Source organism: Heptranchias perlo, chromosome 35, assembly GCF_035084215.1.
Source record: "Heptranchias perlo isolate sHepPer1 chromosome 35, sHepPer1.hap1, whole genome shotgun sequence".
NCBI lineage: Eukaryota > Metazoa > Chordata > Chondrichthyes > Hexanchiformes > Hexanchidae > Heptranchias > Heptranchias perlo.
Window position 1 is genome coordinate 13377905 of NC_090359.1, and position 19804 is coordinate 13397708.

Consider the following 19804-nt stretch of genomic DNA (forward strand, 5'->3'; position numbering starts at 1 on the left):
TTCTGTGTTGTTTTGAGTTTCTGGTTCAGTATCTGGTTGTAACATACTGCACTCAAACTGACCACAAGAGCTCCAATTAACTCAGGACCCTCAAGACTAACATTCTCCACACATCCAAAAACACCCAGCACTGCAAAATATTCCATAGGACCCCGGCAAAGACTGATACTCACAGACTGATCTCAATGATCCCTAACATTACATCATATCTTAAAAACAGCAGAAGAGCCTGAAACGAACTACAGAACGAACAAGTGAACCAGTGGAGTCAGCTAGGGTTCTGGGCCAGGTCGGGTTTCCAGGTCTGCTTGGTGTTTCGGGTCTGCTTCGGGTTTGCTGTATTTTAATATTCTGAGTCCGTTTAGGATAATGGATCAGTTTAGGGTTTCGATCAGCCTGTGATTCTGAGTTGGTTGCAGTTTTGCTTTGGTTCCGGATTCCAGGTCGGTTTAGGATTCTGGAACAGTTTAACGTTTTTCCACTCTGAGAGGGAAATCCAGAGGACCGGAGCTCTTGGATTGACTCGAGTTCCTTTGGAGCTGTAACAATTTAGGCTACGGAAAGTGTCAGTATGAGGGTCTGGGTCAGTTTATGTTTCTGTACAGGTTTAGGGTTTTATGTCGATTTGGGGCTTTGGATCACTGGGTTTTGGGACGTTTAGGGTATCCAGTCATTTCAATTTACATATTAATTTGGGACTTAATGTGAGTTTGGAATTGTGGGTTACTTTGTAGTTATGTTGAATGTAAGATTCTGGGTCATTTTAAGGTTCTGACTCAGTATTCCGTTGATGGTCAGTTTAGGTACCTGTCACTTTTGGGATTCTGGATCAGTTTCGGGTTCCAGGTCAGTTTCAGTTTCTGGGTCACCAGGGGTTCGTGAGCTGATTTAGGGTTTTGTGCAGCTTAGTGTTTTTGGTCTCTAAAGTACTTTGGATCAGAGGGTCTCAAGAAGGGCAAAGGAATCTTGTTCATTGAGAGTTCTGTGTATGTTCAGGATTCCAGGGCACTTTTAAGTTCCAGATCAAGTTGAGGTTGTTCAGAAGTTTGGGCGTTCATGTTCAGTTCAGTTTAGTTTGGGTTCAGGTAGGGTTTGTGTCTCTGGGTCATTTTACAGTTCCTGGTTTATTTGAGGTTTGTATGTGAGTTTAGGGTCTTCCAGTGTTGGGCACCGTGTTGTTTCGGTTTGAGGATCAGATTGAGAGTTGTTGCTTATTTTGTTCAGAGTCATTGTTGGGTTCTGGTTAAGTTTAGGTTTGTGACTCGCTCTGGTTCTGCTTCAGTTTGGGGAAATGGTTCAGCGTCTGATTAAGGGTTAGTTTGGGGATTTAGGTCAAGTTATGTTTCAGTGTCAGTTTTGGATTGTATCATTGTATGTTTGCCTTGTCGTGCAAGTGTCTACAAAAGATTGGGGTTCTGGGTCACTTTGTAATTCTGGTCAGTTTAGGTTTCAGGTCCAGTTTGGAAATCTTCAATATCATTTCCACCTCAATATTTATCTAGTTAATCTTCACAGCTTTAATTGAGGATTTATTCCACATTTTTTTTTAAGTACAAAATATCAACTTTATTCTCAGTAATAATACATACAGAGACACTGGAAAAACCTGTTTTTCATTTTGAACATCTCCCCACAGGGAGGTGCACCGTTCCCAGAGACACTGCAATACTGGGTCGGTGCGTGGAGTGGACGGAGCAAGCCCCTATTCCATCTCCCTGTTCCAAAAATCAAATTAATATACGGTCCCCAGATAGGGGACGTATCAGATATTAAACTGATAAGAACAGATTTTTTTCTCAAAAAATATACTTTATTCATAAAATTTGTAACAATACATGCAATACAGTTGTCATATCACATTTCAAACATACACAATACAGAATATACTTTTTGCAAGATACATAAAGTACAGTTCCATTATGATTCCAACAATACAGTTACACATTGTTCATAATTACAGTTCATGACACTCTAGGGTGCCTTATTGCATTACAATCAATAAGCTTATTGATTACAGATTCATTACAGGTACATTACATTTCATTACATAAATTTGTATTTTACATTCTGCCCGAGGTGGGTTTTCCCTGATTGCAGCCCGTCGGTTCACAATTGCGGGAGAGCTCTAAACGATAGCCTTTCCCCACAGAGCCTTTGCGGCAGCCGCACCCAGCTTCAGTGCATCCCTGAGCACGTGGACCTGGACCTTGGAATGTGCCAGTCTGCAACACTCGGTCGAGGACAGCTCCTTGCGCTGGAAGACCAGCAAATTTCGGGCAGACCAAAAGGCGTATTTCACCGAGTTGATGGTCTTTCAGCAGCAGTTGATATCTGTCTCGGAGTGCTGCCCTGGTAACAGCCCATAAAGCACAGAATCATGTGTTACTGAACTGCTCCCTTGTGGGAGAAACGAGAAACAGTTTAAAAATAAGGGGTCTCCCATTTAAGACGGAGATGAGGAGAAATTTTTCTCTCAGAGGGTCGTGAGTCTGTGGAACTCCCTTCTCCAGAGAGCAGCGGAGGCAGGGTCATTGAATATTTTTATGGCTAAGTTATATCGATTCCTGATTAACAAGGGAGTCAAAGGTTATCGTAGGTACACGGGAAAGTAGGGTTGTGGTCACAATCAGATCAGCCATGATCTTATCAAATGGCAGAGCAGGCTCGAGGGGCTGAATGGCCTACTCCTGCTCTTAATTCATATGTATGAACCTGGACAGATACCACTGCATCTCTCTCCAGATCTTCTTTGCAAAGGGACATTCCAGGAGGAGATGGGTGACGGTCTCGTCCCCATCGCAACTTCCTTGGGGACAGCGCACGGTGGCACTGAGAGGTCGGAAGTGCATGAAGGATCTGGCGGGAAGGGCCCTTCTCACCACCAGCTAAGCTACGTCTTGGTGCTTGTTTGAAAGCACTGGCGATGAGGTGTTCTGTCAAATGACTTTGGCAGAAAGCCTCATCGCTGCACAATGGGGGACTCCTTCCAATCGAACACGAAGGATTGTTAATGTTGTATCCACATCACGTACTTCTGTGCCCCAATAGTTTGTTGTGACACACAATCCATTTCTCTTGTTGTATTTTATACTATTACCGTGCGCGTTTCTGTTCTTATGGAGGTGTCTGTGGGTTCCTGTGGGCTTGATGTTGGTAATTTCAGCCTCGAATGCCTGTGTTTGAATACAGCCCACACTGACAGGAGGTAAATCTGTTTCACCTGCTGCTTGTAAGGATCCCACATTAAATCAGTCTGGGCAGCATCAATCCATTCCTTACTGGGAATGGGCCCACTGCAAAAATTGTATTTAATTAATGATTTCACTCAGATAAGATCAGAGCAGGTGGAGTCAGGACAAAGAGCAGAATTTATAGCAAGCTGGGTGCAAAACAGAAAACAGAGAGTAAGTGTTAAAGGTCGTTACTCAGACTGGCAAAAGGTCTGAGTGGTGAATCACAGGGATTGGTGCTGGGACCACTGTTCTTCACCATTTATATAAACGATTTGGACTTGGGAATTGGAAGTATAATTTCAAAATTTGCGGACAACACCAAACTGGGGGGTATAGTTAATACTGAGGAGGAGTGCGACACAATACAGGAAGATATAAATAAATTTGCACAATGGGCGTGTAACTGGCAAATGAATCTCAATATAGATAAGTGTGAGGTTTTAAATTATGATGGGAAGAATAAGTGGGCCACTGCTTCAATAATGGGGTAAAGGAGCAGAGGCGTCTCGGGGTACAGATACACAAATCACTAAAAGTAATGACACAGGTTAATAAGGCCATTAAAAAAGCAAACCAACACTGGGGTTCATTTCCAGAGGAATAGAATTGAAAAGCAGAGAAGTTATGTTAAACTTATACAGAACCTTGATAAGACCACACTTGGAGTACTGTGAACAGTTCTGGTCTCCATATTATAAAAAGAATATAGAGGCACTCTATAGAGTAGGTGAAAAAAAGATTTACGAGGATGATACCAAAACCGAGAGGTTATACTTAACAGGAAAGATTGAACAGGCTGGGGCTGTTTTCTCCAGAAAAGAGAAGACTGAGAGGTGACCTGATGGAGATCTTTCAGATCATGAGAGGGTTTGATAGAGGAGTCGTAGAGAAGATATTTCCATTTGCGGGGGAGACCAGAACTAGGGGCCATAAATATAAGATAGTCACTAATAAATCCAATAGGGAATTCAGGAGAAACCTATTTACCCAGAGAGTGATTAGAATGTGGAACTCGCTGCCACAAGGAGTAGTTGAGGCGAATAGCAGAGATGCATTTAAGGAGAAGCTCGATCAGCAGATGAGGGAGAGAAGAATAGAAGAATATGCTGATAGGGTTAGATGAAGCAGGGAGGGAGGGGGCTTGTGTGGAGCATAAACACCGGCATAGACCTGTTGTGGGGAATGGCCTATTTCTGTGCCGGACATTCTATGTAAGATAGGCTGCAGCATGGCTGGTGTTAAAAGTGAATCAGTGTCAAACTGGTGAAAATGTCGGTGGTATTGGGGTGTTGGGGCCGCATCACCTTCCTTAGAATTAATAATAATAGGAACAAAACTTCACTCATTTAATCTTCTAATATGCAGAGCATATCTTTGCTTCGTTCGTGAATAATGAACCTAGGCCCTGTGAGTACAATTGCAACTGACTGTCCATAAAGTTTAATGGAAACTGAGCAACTTGTGTTGATGTATCACCAGCCTGAAAATATAGGGCTCGATTTTAAAAGTAAAGAACAGGTGGGTTGGGGGCGGGGGTGCATTGAAAATTGCCACCATTTCAGACCCGCCTCCTACCCGCCCATTTCCCGTTTTCACAGGGGCGGGCGACCAACCCACTCCCAGGGGGCGGGTCGGGCCTCATAACCTTTCAAGGAGGCTTCAGGCATCCATTTTTTACTAATTCCCGATTTCCACCCTGGGTGGCCAGGATTCCTGGGCCTTCTGTTTTACTCCTCGTGAAAGGAGGTGAGAAGGCCCGAGAGTAACAGGCAGGTGCCGAGAAAGGCACAGCTTGTGGGCCCTGAGGAGCAGGAGTGCTTCCCCCAGGCCCAACAAGCCTACCTGCACCGACACCCCTCCCCCGATCCCAGACCCCCGACCCCGATCGTCCCCCTCCGAACCCCGACATTCCCCTCAATGATCGCTGACCCCTGCAATGACCCCCGATCCCATCCCACATGACTTGCGACCCCCGTGCCCACCTATGCCCATCCATGCCCCGTGCTCACCCGTGCCCCCCATCCATGCAAACAAAGACTTACCTGAAGACGTCCTCTCCCTGGCTGGTTTCCCGTCCCATTGAGACGAGCCTGTCAATCAACTGGTCAGTCAGACGGGAAACAAAAAAAATAAAAGATGTCCTTCCGTCAAAATCTTAAGGATGTTACGGAAACCCGTACTAATGGGTTTCCTGACCTCAACTTGACCCCCGCCCCTTTCCCGGCTCCGTTTTAAAATCACCCTCATAATCTCTGAACATCAACCATGGAGTGGAGTGAACAAATAGGTGGCAGCTGCAGTTAAAGGCAGAGAAATGGAATACATAGAGAGAGATGGGTAGGGAGAGGGAGGGATGTGGAGAGACAGAGCAATGGAATATACAGAGAGAGGGAGGGTGGATAAAGAAAGGGAGCAACTTAAACAGAGAGGGGTGGACGGCAGACAGAGAGATCCAGGAACGGGGCAAAATGAGGGGATTGTGTAGAAAACGTGTCAGCAAAATTGCAGAGAACAGAGCCAGGCACAGAGAGAAAGTGGATCGGGACAGAGTGGGAGGGAAGAGAGAGGGTAAAGAGCGATTGATGGGGATGATAGAGAGGGACGAAAAGGAAGTGAGAGAGTGAGGGGTAGGGAAACAGTGAGGTGGACTCAGAGGTGAGAACTCGGTTGGGAGAGAATGGGAGATGGGGAGCAAGGTCGGGAGGGGTGCGGATCGAGTGAAAGGGACAGGGAGGAAGAGAGATACACTCGTGTGCAAGGAGTTGGAGGCAAATAAGCAGGGCAGCAGGAATAGTGAGATAGGCAATGGGAGATAGAGAGGGATGAAGACAGATACAGACCGTGTCAGAGAGAGAGATAGAGACTCGAACGGGAAGGTGGGAGACAGAGAGACAGGCTCACGGACAGCTGTGTTCATGCTGCAGGTCAGCCATTCTTTAAGATGATCTCAGCTATTTAGATTCACAGATTATTCATTTAATGGAAATTTCTTACAGTAAAGAGAGAGCAGGTCCCCAGTGACACCAGGACCAGAGTTTTATTAACACAGCACATGGAGATTTCTTACACAGTCCAACCCCTTACTGGCAAAGTCACACATTGTACAAAATGGATCCAACAAACTCCTGAAATTTGTCACTTAGTTACAAAGAGGGTTATTCATATATCAGTGATAACGCCCTTTGTACAACTTGCTGTCTACAGGAACTGAGCTAACTTGAGCCATGTTTATTTTTAAAAAAAATCTATGTCCCTGACCCCGTCTCCCCGTGCGTCCCTGACCCCGTCTCCCCGTGCGTCCCTGACCCTGTATTTGGCGTTTTCCCCTTTCACTCTTTCTGACTGAAACTTGTCTGATGAGTGGTAACACTGTCATACAAGGTACTTTCTGAATCCTCACTGCCTGTCTGTACAATTCACCTTCTCCCCCTAACCTCTGTGGTGTTGCCGTGGATTTCTTCCAAACACACATTGGCCTCACCCCTTTCTGCTTTGTCAACATCTCTTCCTTTGAGCATTATCTCTGGACTCCTCCTCTTCGATCACCTCCCTGCCGATCCCCATACCCCGCCCTCCCATTGCTCCACTGATCAGATCTCATTGACTTCCATTGGTTTCCTGACCCTCAACACATTCCCTATAAGTCCCTCCAAGGTTTGCCTGTCCGACCTCTGCAAACGCCTCCATCTCCATGTCCCACACTCTTTGATCCTCCAACACTGGCCTTCTGTGCATTCACTCATTCCTCGGTTCCCCTTCTGCGGCAGTGCCTCCAGCTAACCCGGCTTTACTCTCTGTTAATCCCTTCTGAGTGACGGAAACTTCATCTACTCCTGTGAAATTCCTCCATCAACTATTCTAACTGAGTCATTGGCCTGATTTTTAAAAAAAAGACTTAACGTCTGTTTTGAAACATCAACAGACCTTCTGCGCCTGGATGCTTCCGTGTTTCATGTCTACAAGGAGTGTGAGAGGTTGCAGCCCCTGTTCCACTATTTAAAGGGGCTGCTCCACAACTTCTGGCTGCGTTTCAGTCCCACGCTCCTCATCTTTGGCCACCGGGTGAGGAGGAGGGCGGGTCAGTCGGAGGATCTCCTCGTGGGCCTGTCCAAGGTGGCCATCCACAGGTCCAGGTTAGACGGGGCCCGTGGGGGCGGTCGCTCCAACTGTCGGCCTCTCTTCCCCGGATTTCTCCGCGCCTGGGTGGCCCTGGAGATGGAGCACGCGGTGTCTGCCGGTTCGCTTGGGGCTTTCCGCGACCGGGGGGCACCGCAGGGGCTGGAGTGCATCCTGGACCGATATAATAAAATTTAAATTTGACACTTATTTTGGGTTGTTTGGTTTTTCTGCACAGGAACACACCCTAAACCCCGCTTCTTGTGAAAGGGGGGCCTAAAAACACAAAAAAAATCAAAAAAAATCAAGCGTCATTCTGACTGCACTTCCAGTAAACACTTCAGAACTGAGCTGAGTGGAGGTCTGAGCAGAGCAAAACGACAGCCCTTGCCTGCCTCCTGAATCCGGGAGAAGGCAGAAAAAAAAACCATCAGTGATTCCCAGACTATTGAGGACCAACGGCTGTTAAAATATCACAGACAGAGTTACAGGAATGTTTTAAGGGGGCCCAGAAATAGTTAAAAAAGAGAGAATTAACCCCACATATGCTGTAGGCGGGGCTCGATTATTAGTCCGGTCCGGTGGAAACTAATATCCAGTCGCTAATTCACAGCCCTTCCTCCGGACAATTACATTTCGGGTCAGACTCCCTGAGGACGTTTTTAAAAAATGATCTGAATACAGGAACATGTTTTGATAATGTTACTGTCTGTTGCTTTTGCTCATTTTTTGTCGGCTGCTGTAAAATTAAATTTTGATCTAACTTTTGAGAAGAAATGTGTTTGAAGGAGATATCGATGGCCCTGATGCTGAGTCCCTTTGGTAAATTGAGGTGATAATTGTGATCTGGAATTGAGTTGTGATGTTGGGAAGTCAGTTCCAGCTTCACTTCAGCCGTTTTCCTCATTTGACCAATTTACCAATTAGAGTAAACGGATATTTAATCACATTGAGCAGCTCCTCTCTGAACTTACTCTGGGTCACTGTGTAAATGGCCGTGTTCGTGCAGGAACTCAGAAGCTGAAGCAGAATTCCCGCTTGTTCGAAGGTTGCAAAAGGGTTAAACAAAGATCGGCGGTTAAAGACACCTGAAATTCGATAATATAAAAAATATACGACCGTTGTCATCCAGAGCAGGATAAAACTGGCGGATATGGCAAAAAGTAAAACGATGGACCTTCTGCGGTTCTTCATCTCAGGGTCCTTGTCATTCTCACCATTGCTGAGGTCCCGGAGGCTCCTTCGGGCCCGACTGGCCACTGAAATGCGTCTGACGGTGAGAGCATTAAACAATAAAATCAAACAGAATGGAAGCAACGGGGTTAACAGCTGTTCAATCCAAGAAAATGCGATCCATGCGGGTCGAATATAAAACTGTGATGATACACGACAACCCCGTGGTATATTGTTAACAGTACGGTAATGATCATACACGAAGGGCCGGGGAATGTTCTTTAAACCGAACAGCGCGCTCAAAGTCACGATAATCACAAGTGAAGTTTTCTCAGTGCAATATTTTGTTTTCAGCTTCTGACAACTAATGGCTACAAAACGATCAAAGGTAAAAGCGACCGTTAACCAAACAGAACTGTCTGTGGCAGTCGGAGCCAGGAAGAGAATGAATCTGCAAACACGAGTGTAGAACAGGAAAGTGTCCCCCCAATAAAGATGAGCAATCCGATATAAGATCACATTACAGACAATCACCAGGAGATCCGCCGTCGCCATGGCCACCAGGTAGCGAGTGATACATTTGGAGAGACCGCACTTTCCACGGGACAGGATCACAATCGCCAGCAAGTTCACTGAGAGAAAGAGAGAAACAGAAACAGTGAAATCACCAACCGGGCTGATCAATGAGCTCTCAGTTTAACCGATGTACATGGGCAATGATTGTGTTTATTTATTGGTTTTTCCCCTTGGCTTCTGCCTCCTGTTCCGAAGGAGCAGCTCATTCTGGGAGGTTCCTTTCGGGTGACGGTGGCCCCGGGATCCCTCACCCGACAGCTGAGTCCTCACTTGTGACCCTTGAGATTAAGTTTATTCAGTCGATTCCGACACTGGGAGGTCCGCGGGGCAGGACGTCACCAACTATGAAAGTGAAAGGCGACAAGACGAGTTAAATCAGGAAATACAGACAAGGTGACTCTGGATTTGGCTTAAATCGTAATGCGGGGGAGAAACCTAATGACTTGACCCACACAATACCAGAGACTTTGATTTCAGAAAATACATTGAAAACATGAGCCTGGTATTGAGTTGCTGCCCGTCATCTTTCAGTAATTAATTAGATGAGGTTTCCAGTGGAGTATTGTGAATGGATCATGACACAATATGTCAAGGAATTTAATTCTGTAACGTGCTCCAGTTATAACCAGGTCCAGTCTTTATATCTCAGCACAAGGCGTGAGAAAAACAAAGGACAGTCGGATCCTCGGAATAAGAGATCGTTCCCAGGAGCCGCGCGGTATAAGAACAAATCACCGCCAACTCTCACTCATGGTCTCCAGTTAATCCCCCTCCCGAACCAGTGTCAAGACTGGTTTCCCCACTCTCCACAATAACACACATGGACTGAAGTATACAGTCATCGTCATTCAACTAGTCCAAACAATACTTTAAACATCAAATACATCAAAAGTCCTGTAAAGCCATTTTGCTGAAATATAATTATGATCTGAGAGGAACATTTGACGGGAACACAAGATTGTACCTTCGAGTGAGGAGGACAGTTTCTGTCACATCTTTTATTTATCTCATGCGTATTCCGTTTGTTCCCTGTCCTTCTATCCTGAAGACACTGACTCATGCCGGGATACACAGCCACAATCTGCTCTCCGGAACCCCAGGCGATCGGTCCTCGGGAAACACGACAATCTCACCCGGTCCTTCCTCACCCGATCTCCACAACAGGCGCGCTTTCCACCAGGAGGCAGTGGATTACACTCAGGACTGTGCGCCCTGCCTGTTTTACCCCTGCCTGGCCAGGGAGCACCAAGGACACATTTAGACCCCAGACTCGACAGTTCAGCACAGAGCGAGGGTGAGTTACTCGGTGCATTGACCAATGGGACAAGGATGGAAGTTTTAACTGTATCACAAAACGGTGAAGAATAACATTCTACATTTACCAGGCTCAGAGCACAAACAGCAATATAGTTAAACATTCTGTTACTTACACCGTACGTGCTGATAATGACTTACCAGGTACTCCAATTGCTGCCAGAACAGGGTAATAAACGAATTCTATCTCCGTAAATAGAGACAAACGCATTTCTCTGTGGAGACGATGTCTTTCGGTGCTGTGAAGAGGTATGCGAACTGCGATAGTCAGGTAACGAAGTTAAAACAGCGAGATACTTATAGTGTAAATAAACCCCGAATGGGACAATTAGATCGCATCCCGACTGACATCACATATTACTTACAGACTCCTGAACAAATAAGTTTTGGTCCCATCTGACCTTTGACTATCACAATCATTAAGGTGACAGAACATTACACATCGACCAGCTGAGTAACCTTTTGGAACAATGAATTGTACAATGAAAGAGTCACAATTTCTAAGTTTAATAAATTACATGAAGATTGAAACCACAAGCACACAGTGTAAGAAATATCGAAACCCAGTTCACCAATGTAACATTTTTACTTGAATCTTCTGTACTCCCATTCCCAGGCCAGTCCTGCTATTCCCTCTCTCGCCCTACTCTGCAATTTAGCACAGTCCGTGTCACCTTGTTTCACTCATTCCCCCTCTTTCTGTCTCTCTCAATGCCCAGGCCTCTCTCCCTCACACACACTCCTTTTACTTGACTCCCAAATTTCTCTGTCTGTTAATCTACCTCTTTTATTCCCTCTTTCTCTGGAACTCCATTTTCTTCCTGATTTCCTCTCTTTCTGGCTAACGTTAGTTAACTCAAAATGATTTTTGAGACTGAGATTGATAGATTTTTATTTGATGAAGATATCAAGGGATATGGATCAAAGGCGGGTAATTGGAGTTGAGGTACAGACCAGCCATGATCTGACTGAATGGCGGCACAGGATCGAGGGGCTGAATGACCCACTTCTGTTCTTATAAGATAATTTTTCACTTCTTTATTATTAGCCGCAGCTCACACTCTGGGCTGAAACGAGTTGTCGCTCACTCTTTTCTGCCAGCTGGTGGAATTTACATTAAAGTCTGGCTGATCTCTGCACCTCAGTGAAAGACAGAGCCAAGCATAGTTCTGGGAGCCTTTGCTGCTTGTCTGACCGCTGCAGGCAGACCACAGCTCTTAAAGGGACAGTGCATCAAAAATCCAGAACCACAAGCTGAAGGGAAGCAAGCAACAATGTCCCGACAGGTCACTCAGCAGCTCATGGCCTAGTGTTTGACTACAGTCCTTTTATCATTTACTCTAAAACCCGAGTCACACACAACATTCTCGAAAGACTCAGCGAGTCGGGCCCCATCTGTGGAGAGAACAGACCAATTAACTGAGATCTCAATGAGATGAGGAACAAGACACGGCCCCCTGTGAGAAACAAAGAACTTGCATTCATATAGCACCTTTCACATCTTCCTTTAAGACACTCTGTAAAACCTGCCTATTTGACCGAGCTTTTGGTCACCTGTCCTAATGTCTCCTTATGTGGCTCGGTGTCAAATTTTGTTTTAAAATCGCTCCTTTGAAGCGCCTTGGGACGTTTCACCACCTTAAAGGTGTGGTATAAATGCAAGTTGTTGTTGATGTTATTCACGGTGAGATTGTTCGTTTCATTTCTTCCTCATTATTGTGGTTCTGACATCGAGGTGAAGAGTGACAGAGAGCAGATTTTAAAATAGTTGGAATATCAGTGAAATTAAATTGTGGCAAGTGAGAAACTCCGAGTCAGTTTTGCTCTGTATTTCCTGCATCCAATATTGCAGATAAATGAAAGTGAAGCTTTTGAAGGCAGAAAGTTTTATCGCCCCGTCAGAGGAATTGAACCCCTGTCTTTCCACGTGACAGGCGAAGATACTCATCACTATACTCACGGAGAAGGCCATCCCTGATCACGTCCTTGTATCCCTCTGTACCCACATCCCCCTTCCCCCTCCAAAACCCACTTCATTCTGTGTTCGCCCATCAAAAAAACCCTCCCCCCAAGTCACTTACAATCACAATTTCAAAGTCCCAACTGTCCAGCCTTTGGCCCTCCATTCACCACGACATTTCTGCAGCTACCGATCTGCTCAATCACACTCTCACCTCCACTTTTGATGCGGTTGTCCCCATTAAAACCATTACTCTCTCTCACACTGTTCGGCCACCCTGGTACAGCGCTCATCTCCTCTCCCTTAAGTCCAAGGGACAGGGTCAGGTAGCGTGGTGATTATGTTACTTGACGAGTAATCCACGCACCGAACAAGGCTCAGGCAATCCAAGAACACAACGCCCCACATTGGGCGATTTGTGTTCTGTGTACAAAATTATGAGGGGCACAGATAGGATGGATACTAAGGAGCTTTTTCCCTTCGTTGAGGGTTCTATAACAAGGGGACATAGATTCAAGGTAAAAGGCGGGAGGTTTAGAGGGGATTTGAGAAAGAACTTTTTCACCCAGAGGGTGGTTGGAGTCTGGAACTCACTGCCTGAAAGGGTTGTGGAGGCAGGAACCCTCACAACATTCAAGAAGCATTTGGATGAGCACTTGAAATGCCATAGCATACAAGGCTACGGACCAAATGCTGGAATATGGGATTAGAGTAGACAGGGCTTGATGGCCGGCGCGGACACGATGGGCCGAAGGGCCTCTATCCGTGCTGTATAACTCTATGACTTTCTATGACTCTATAACATACCGGATTGTCATAAAAACCCCTCTGGTTCACTAATGCCCCCCTGAGGGAAGGAAACATGCCGTCCTCAGACCAATAGCAATGAGGTTGATTCTTAACGGTTCTCTGAAATGGCCTAACAAGCGACTCAGTTGCACAATCCCGCTACGTAATAAGAATAAAACAATACGGGCCACACGCACCGAACAAGGCTCAGGCAATCCAAGCACAGTCGACCCTATGAAGTTCACCCCACGAACATTAGGGGACTTGTGCCAAAATTGGGACAGCTGTCCCAGAGATTGGTCAAGCAACAGCCTGAAATAGCGACACTCACAGAATCATGCCTTTCAGCCAAAGCCCGAGACTCCTCCATCATTATCCCTGGGTATGTCCTGACCCACCAGAGGTGGCAGCACAGTGGTATACAGTCAGGAGGGAGTGGCCGTGACAGTCCGCAACAGTTGACTCTGGACACCATGAAATGTCATGGTTTCAGGTCAAACAAGGGGAAGGAAACCTCCTGCTGATTCCCACTTACCGACCTCCCTCAGCTGATGAATCGTTACTCCTCCCTGTTGAGCACCACTTGGAGGAAGCAGTGAGGGTAGCAAGTGCACCGGATGTACTCTGATTGGGGAAACCTCACTGTCCATCACCAAGAGTGGTTCGGTAGCACCACTGCTGGCCGAGTCCTGAAGGACATAACTGCCATACTGGGATTGTGGCAGGTGGTGAGAGAACAAACATGAGAGAAAAACCTTTTGGACTTCGTCCACATCAATCTACCTGTCGCAGATGCATCTGCCCATGACAGCATTGGTTGGAACGACCACTGCATAGTCCTTATGGAGACGAAATTCCGACTTCACACTGTCCAGCATATTGTGTGGTGGCCGTGCTCAATGGGATAGATTCAGAACAGATCTATGCAACTCCAAACTGGGCATCCATATGGTGCTGTGGGCCAACAGGAGCAGCTGAATTGTATTCCGCCACAATCTGTAACCTCCTGGCCCGGCATATACCTCACTCTACCATTACCAACAAGCCAATGGATCAACCCTGGTTCAATGAGGGGTGTAGAAGTGCGTGTCAGGAGCAGCACCAGGAGTACCTAAAATGAGGTGTCAACCTGGTGAAGCTACAATTGTCCTACAACACAGGACTACATGCAAGCCAAACAACAGAAGTAGCATGCTGGAGAGCACAGCTAAGCAATCCCACAACCAACGGAGCAGATCAAAGCTCTGCAGTCCTGCCACATCCAGTCCTGAATGGTGATGGACAATCATCCTCAATGATGGCAGAGCCCAGCACGTGAGTGCAAAAGACAAGGCTGAAGTGTTTGCAACCATCTTCAGCCGGAAGTGCCAAATGGATGATCCTTCTCGGTCTCCTCCTGAGATCCCCACCATCACAGAAGCCAGTCTTCAGCTAATTCGATTCACCCCACGTGATATCAAGGAACGGCTGAGCGCATTGGATTCAGCAAAGGCAAAGGGCCCTGACAAAATCCCAGCTGTAGTGCTGGAGACTTGTGTTCCAGAACTAGATGCGCCTCTAGCCAAGCTGTTCCAGTACAGCTACAACACTGGCATCTACCCAACAAAGTGGTTAATTGCCCAGGTATGTCCTGTCCGCAAAAAACAGGAGAAATCCAATTCATCCAATAACCGCCCCATCAGTCTACTCTCAAAGATCAGCAGAGTGATGGAAGGTGTCGTCGACAGTGTTATCAAGCAGCATTTACTCACGAATCACATTCTCACCGATGCTCAGTTTTGGTTCCACCAGGATCACTCGGCTCCAGACTTCATTGCGGCCTTGGTCCAAACATGGACAAAAGAGCTGAATGCCAAAGTTGAGGTGAGAGTGATTTCCCTTGACACCAAGGCAGCTTTTGACCGAGTGTGGCATCAAGGAGCCCTAATAAAATTGAAGTAAATGTGAATCAGAGACAAAACTCTCCAGTGGCTGGCGTCATAGCTAGCACAGAGGAAGATGATAGTAGTTGTTGGAGGCCAATCATCTCAGCCCCAGGACATCGCTGCAGGAGTTCCTCAGGGCAGTGTCCTAGGCCCAACCATCTTCAGCTGCTTCATCAATGACATTCACTCCATCATAAGGTCAGAAGTGGGGTGTTCGCTACTGATTGCACTGTGTTCAGTTTCATTCACAACCCCTCAGATAATGAAACAGTCCGTTCTCACATGCAGCAAAACCTGGACAACATCCAGGCTTGGGCGGATAAGTGGCAATTAACATTCACGCCAGACAAGTGACAGGCAATGATCATCTCCAAGAGAGAGTCCAACCACTTCCCCTTGACATTTAATTTCATTACTGTTGCCGAATCGCCCACCATCAACATCCTGGGTGTCACCATTCACCGGAAACTTAACTGGTGAAGCCACATAAATACTGTGGCTGCAGGAGCAGATCAGAGGCTGGGTATTCTGCGGCGACTGACTCACCTCCTGACTCCCCAAAGCCTTTCCACCATCAACAAGGCACTAGTCAGGAGTGTGAAGAAATACTCGCCACTTGCGTGGATGAGAGCAGCTCCAACAACACTCAAGAAACTCGACACCATCCAGGACAAAACAGCCCGCTTGATTGGCACCTCATCCACCTTAAACATTCACTCCCTCCACCACCGGCGCACCGTGGCTGCAGTGTGTACCATCCACAGGAAGCAATGCAGCAACTCGCCAAAGCTTCTTCGTAAGGACCTCCCAAAACCTCGACTCTACCACCTAGAAGGAAAAGGGCAGCAGGTCCACGGGAACAACACCACCTGCACAGTCCCTTTCAATTCACACACCATCCTGACTTGGAAGTACATCGCTGTTCCTTCATCATCACTGGGTCAAAATCCTGGAACTCCCCATCTACCAGCACTGTGGGAGTACCTTCACCATACAGACTGCAGCGGTTCAAGAACGGAAGCTCACCACCACCTTCTCAAGGGCAATGAGGGATGAGCAATACCTGCTGGCCTTGCCAGCAATGCCCACATCCCATGAAAGAATAAAAAAAATCATCCAAATAACCTCTGGTCTGTCTCTCCCGATGTTTGAGTCACTCTATGTTTATATGTATGCGTGTGTGTCTGTTTCTTTGTGTAGGTGTGTCTTTCTGTGTATTTTTGTGTCTGTCGATGCATGCGTGTGTCTCACATTTTCTATGTTTTCCTGAATGCGTCTGTTTCTCCTTCTTTCTCTCTCTCACTCTCTCCCGCGCTCCCCACATAATTTTACTCTGGACATAATTGAACAAAGAGATGAAAAAGTGGTCGGGAAGTCTTTTTTCAACAGTGGCCTGTGGAAAATTAAACAAACTGTCATCAAACAATCGTTCAAAAAGAATCAGTAAAACATGAAGCATCTGTGGTGAATGTACGGTAACACCCATCGATTCCTCGTTAGTATAGTGGTGAGTATCCCCGCCTGTCACGTGGGAGACAGGGGTTCAATTTCCCGACGAGGAGGTTATTGCTGCTTTAGAAGTTTCACTTTCATTTATCTGCAATATTGGATGTTGAAAATACAATGAAAAACTGACTCGGCCTTTCCCACTTCCACAATTTGATTTCACAGCGATTTTAAAATCTGCTCTCCGCCTCACGCTTCAGCTCGATGTGAGAACCACAATGATGGGCAAGAAATAAAATGCAGAATTGTGCTGTGGACAGACCGGGTCTGAGTCACCAGCCCGAAACAGGGAGAGACCGATCGAGAGAGAGAGAGACAGACAGAAAGAAAAAAGATGGAGATACAGAGAGAGACAGGTCTCGGAACAGGCGCAGATGAGAAAGCAGACTCGGAAGATCTCACATACAGCAATGAAAAGGATGTATGTTTCAGTGAATCTATTTTAACTACTTCTTTGATGACAGTTTGTTTAACTTTCCACGCGCCACTGCTGAAAGAAGACTTACTTTCTATCTCTTTGTTAGTCAAGGTCCAGAGAAAAATTATGTGGGGAACAGGGAAAAAGTGACAGAAAGAAAGAAAGAGAGAGACACTCAGAAACGGGTAGAAAAAGTGAGACACACGCAGACATATTCACACATACACAAACACACACATTCATAGCTACATACACACTCACACAAAGACACACCGGCATGTACACACAAACATACACCCTCCAATAACCTGAAAGTAACACAGGACTACTTGCCAAACAGCAGAAGCAGCATGCTATAGACAGAGCAAAGCAATCCCACAACCAACGGATCTTCTGCAGTCCTGCCACACCCAGTTGTGAATGGTGGTGGTCAATTAAACAACTAACGGGAGGAGGCTCTGTGAACATCCCCATCCTCAATGATGGTAAAGCCCAGCACGTGAGTGCAAAAGACAAGGCTGAGCTGTGAGCAACCATCTTCAACCATCTTCACAGAAGCAAGTCTTACATCGAGGTGAAGAATGACGCACAGAGCAGATTTTAAAACCGCTGGAATATCAGTTCATTTAAATTGAGGAAAGTGGGAATCTCCGAGTCAGTTTTACACTGCACTTTCCACATCCAATATTGGAGATAAAAGCTTTTGAAGGCAGCGAAAGTTTAACCTCCTCGTTGGGGAATTGAACCCCGGTCTCCCGCGTGACAGGCGGGGATACTCACCACTATACTAATGAGGAACTACTATACTGATTCTCCACTCACCCCAGATGGCGTTAAAAATGCTTCATGTGTCAGTGAATTTCTTTTAACTATTTATTTGATCACAGTTTGTTTAATTTTCCACGGGCCACCGTTGAAAGAACCTTTAACATTTCCATCTCTTTGTTAGACAACGAACAACTGACTCTGTCTTTCTTTCGTTCTTTCTTTCTCTTTTATCGTGGTGAGTTGCCCCGCCTTAGTCCGTGGTTTAATTCCCCGACGGGGAGTTAGCATTTATTAGACGCCAACTTTAATTTTATGTCTTCGCCAAGCTTCTTCCTAAAAAAACTACAGAGAAAATAAACAGCTGATTGTTGCTTTCAGAATATTATTGAACGGGGACTGGATGCAGAGCAATTGTGATTTTAACTAACTCGTGATTAAGGTGATAGTTTGGAAATCCATTCGTTTACCCCGCGTAGGTTCGAATCTGGTAGATTTCAGATCCTGTCTTTTTTCATCCCCTTTCATCTCTGCGTTTCAAAATTCAACAAGTTTCTTGTAGAATTAATAATTCTGAAGTGAATTAAAATTCCACGGCATTGAACACCTCGAGTTTTATGCTCATTTTAATTGACCTGCAAGATTTCACGAAATCTACGACAGAAAAAGAACAAAAATCAGCCAAATTATCGATCGTCTGTCTCTGTATTTCTGAGTCACTCTATGTGTCTATGTATGTGTGTCTGTTTCTGTGTGTGTCTGTTTCTTTGTGTCTGTGTCTGTTTGTCTGTGTATGTGCCTCACATTTTCTATCTTTTCCCGAATGGGTCTCTGTCTCTTTCTCTCTCTCACTCTCCCGCGCTACCCACGTAATTTTACTGTGGACATGATCAACAGGAGATGGAAAAGTGGTCGGTAATTCTTCTTTCAACAGTGATCCGTGGAAAGTTAAACAAAATGTCATCAAATGAATAATTCAAACAGATTCACTGAAACGTGAAGCATCTGCTTCTAATATCTCCTTCTGTGGCTCGGTGTCAAATTTTGTTTGAAAAAGCTCCTGTGAAGCCCCTTGGGACGTTTTGCTACGTTAAATGTGCGATATAAATGGACGTTGTATTAGTAGTTGTTGTTGTTGAAACTGATTAAAGTTTCTCTGTCACCCAGTGTCCATGTCAGTGTTTCTGTCAGTCTGCAGCAGAAAGTTATCAGTTGATCAATGGCGATTACAACAATTATTCATCTTTCACAGAGTTTCATTAATTTCCTGTAATTAATGTAATCAGGTTCTTGTCGCTACAACCTCAAACTTTAGCTCGGTGAATTAATGGTTTAGTTTGTAACAAGTCGTGTTACCTGCGCAAAGCAGCCGCACAGGAGTTCCAAATCCACCCTCTCGCCACCATAAGATCATAAGACCATAAGAGATAGGAGCAGGAGTCGGCCATTTGGCCCTTCGAGCCTGCTCCGCCATTTAATGAGATCATGGCTGATCTGATTTTTACCTCAACTCCACTTTTCCGCCTTTTCCCCATATCCTTTGACTCCCTCGCCACTCTGCAATCACATTAACTGAACTTTACTCTGGCCCAGTGTCACCGCGCTGAAATCGCGTCTTTCTCCGGCAGATGATTTTAACATCAGGGTTGCTGGTTTACGAGTGAAAAGTGATCCCGCTTCACTCTGGAGGCATTGGACAAATTTGTAGATGCCGTGTAGTCGGTGCTGGGACCACTGCTTTTCTTGATATATATTAATGACTTGGACTTGGGTGTTCAGGGCATAATTTCAAAATTTGCAGATGACACAAAACCTGGAAGGGTAGTAACCAGTGAGGAGGATAGTGATAGACTTCAAGAGGATATAGACAGGCTGGTGGCATGGGCGGACACGAGGCAGATGAAATTTAACGCAGAAAAATGTAACGTGATACATTTCGGTAGGAAGAACGAGGAGAGGCAAAATAAATTAGAGGGCACAACTCTAAAAGAGGTACAGGAACAGAGAGATCTGGGGGTATATGTGCACA

General features: G+C 45.8%; 1 protein-coding gene and 1 pseudogene across 1 annotated transcript in view; both read right to left on the bottom strand.

Moving 5' to 3' along the window:
- The window catches only part of LOC137302245 (zona pellucida sperm-binding protein 3-like), a 223962-nt gene that overhangs the window by 79792 nt on the left and 124366 nt on the right, over positions 1–19804 (bottom strand). The window lies entirely within an intron of this gene.
- Positions 1636–1807, bottom strand: LOC137302579 (U2 spliceosomal RNA; annotated as a pseudogene).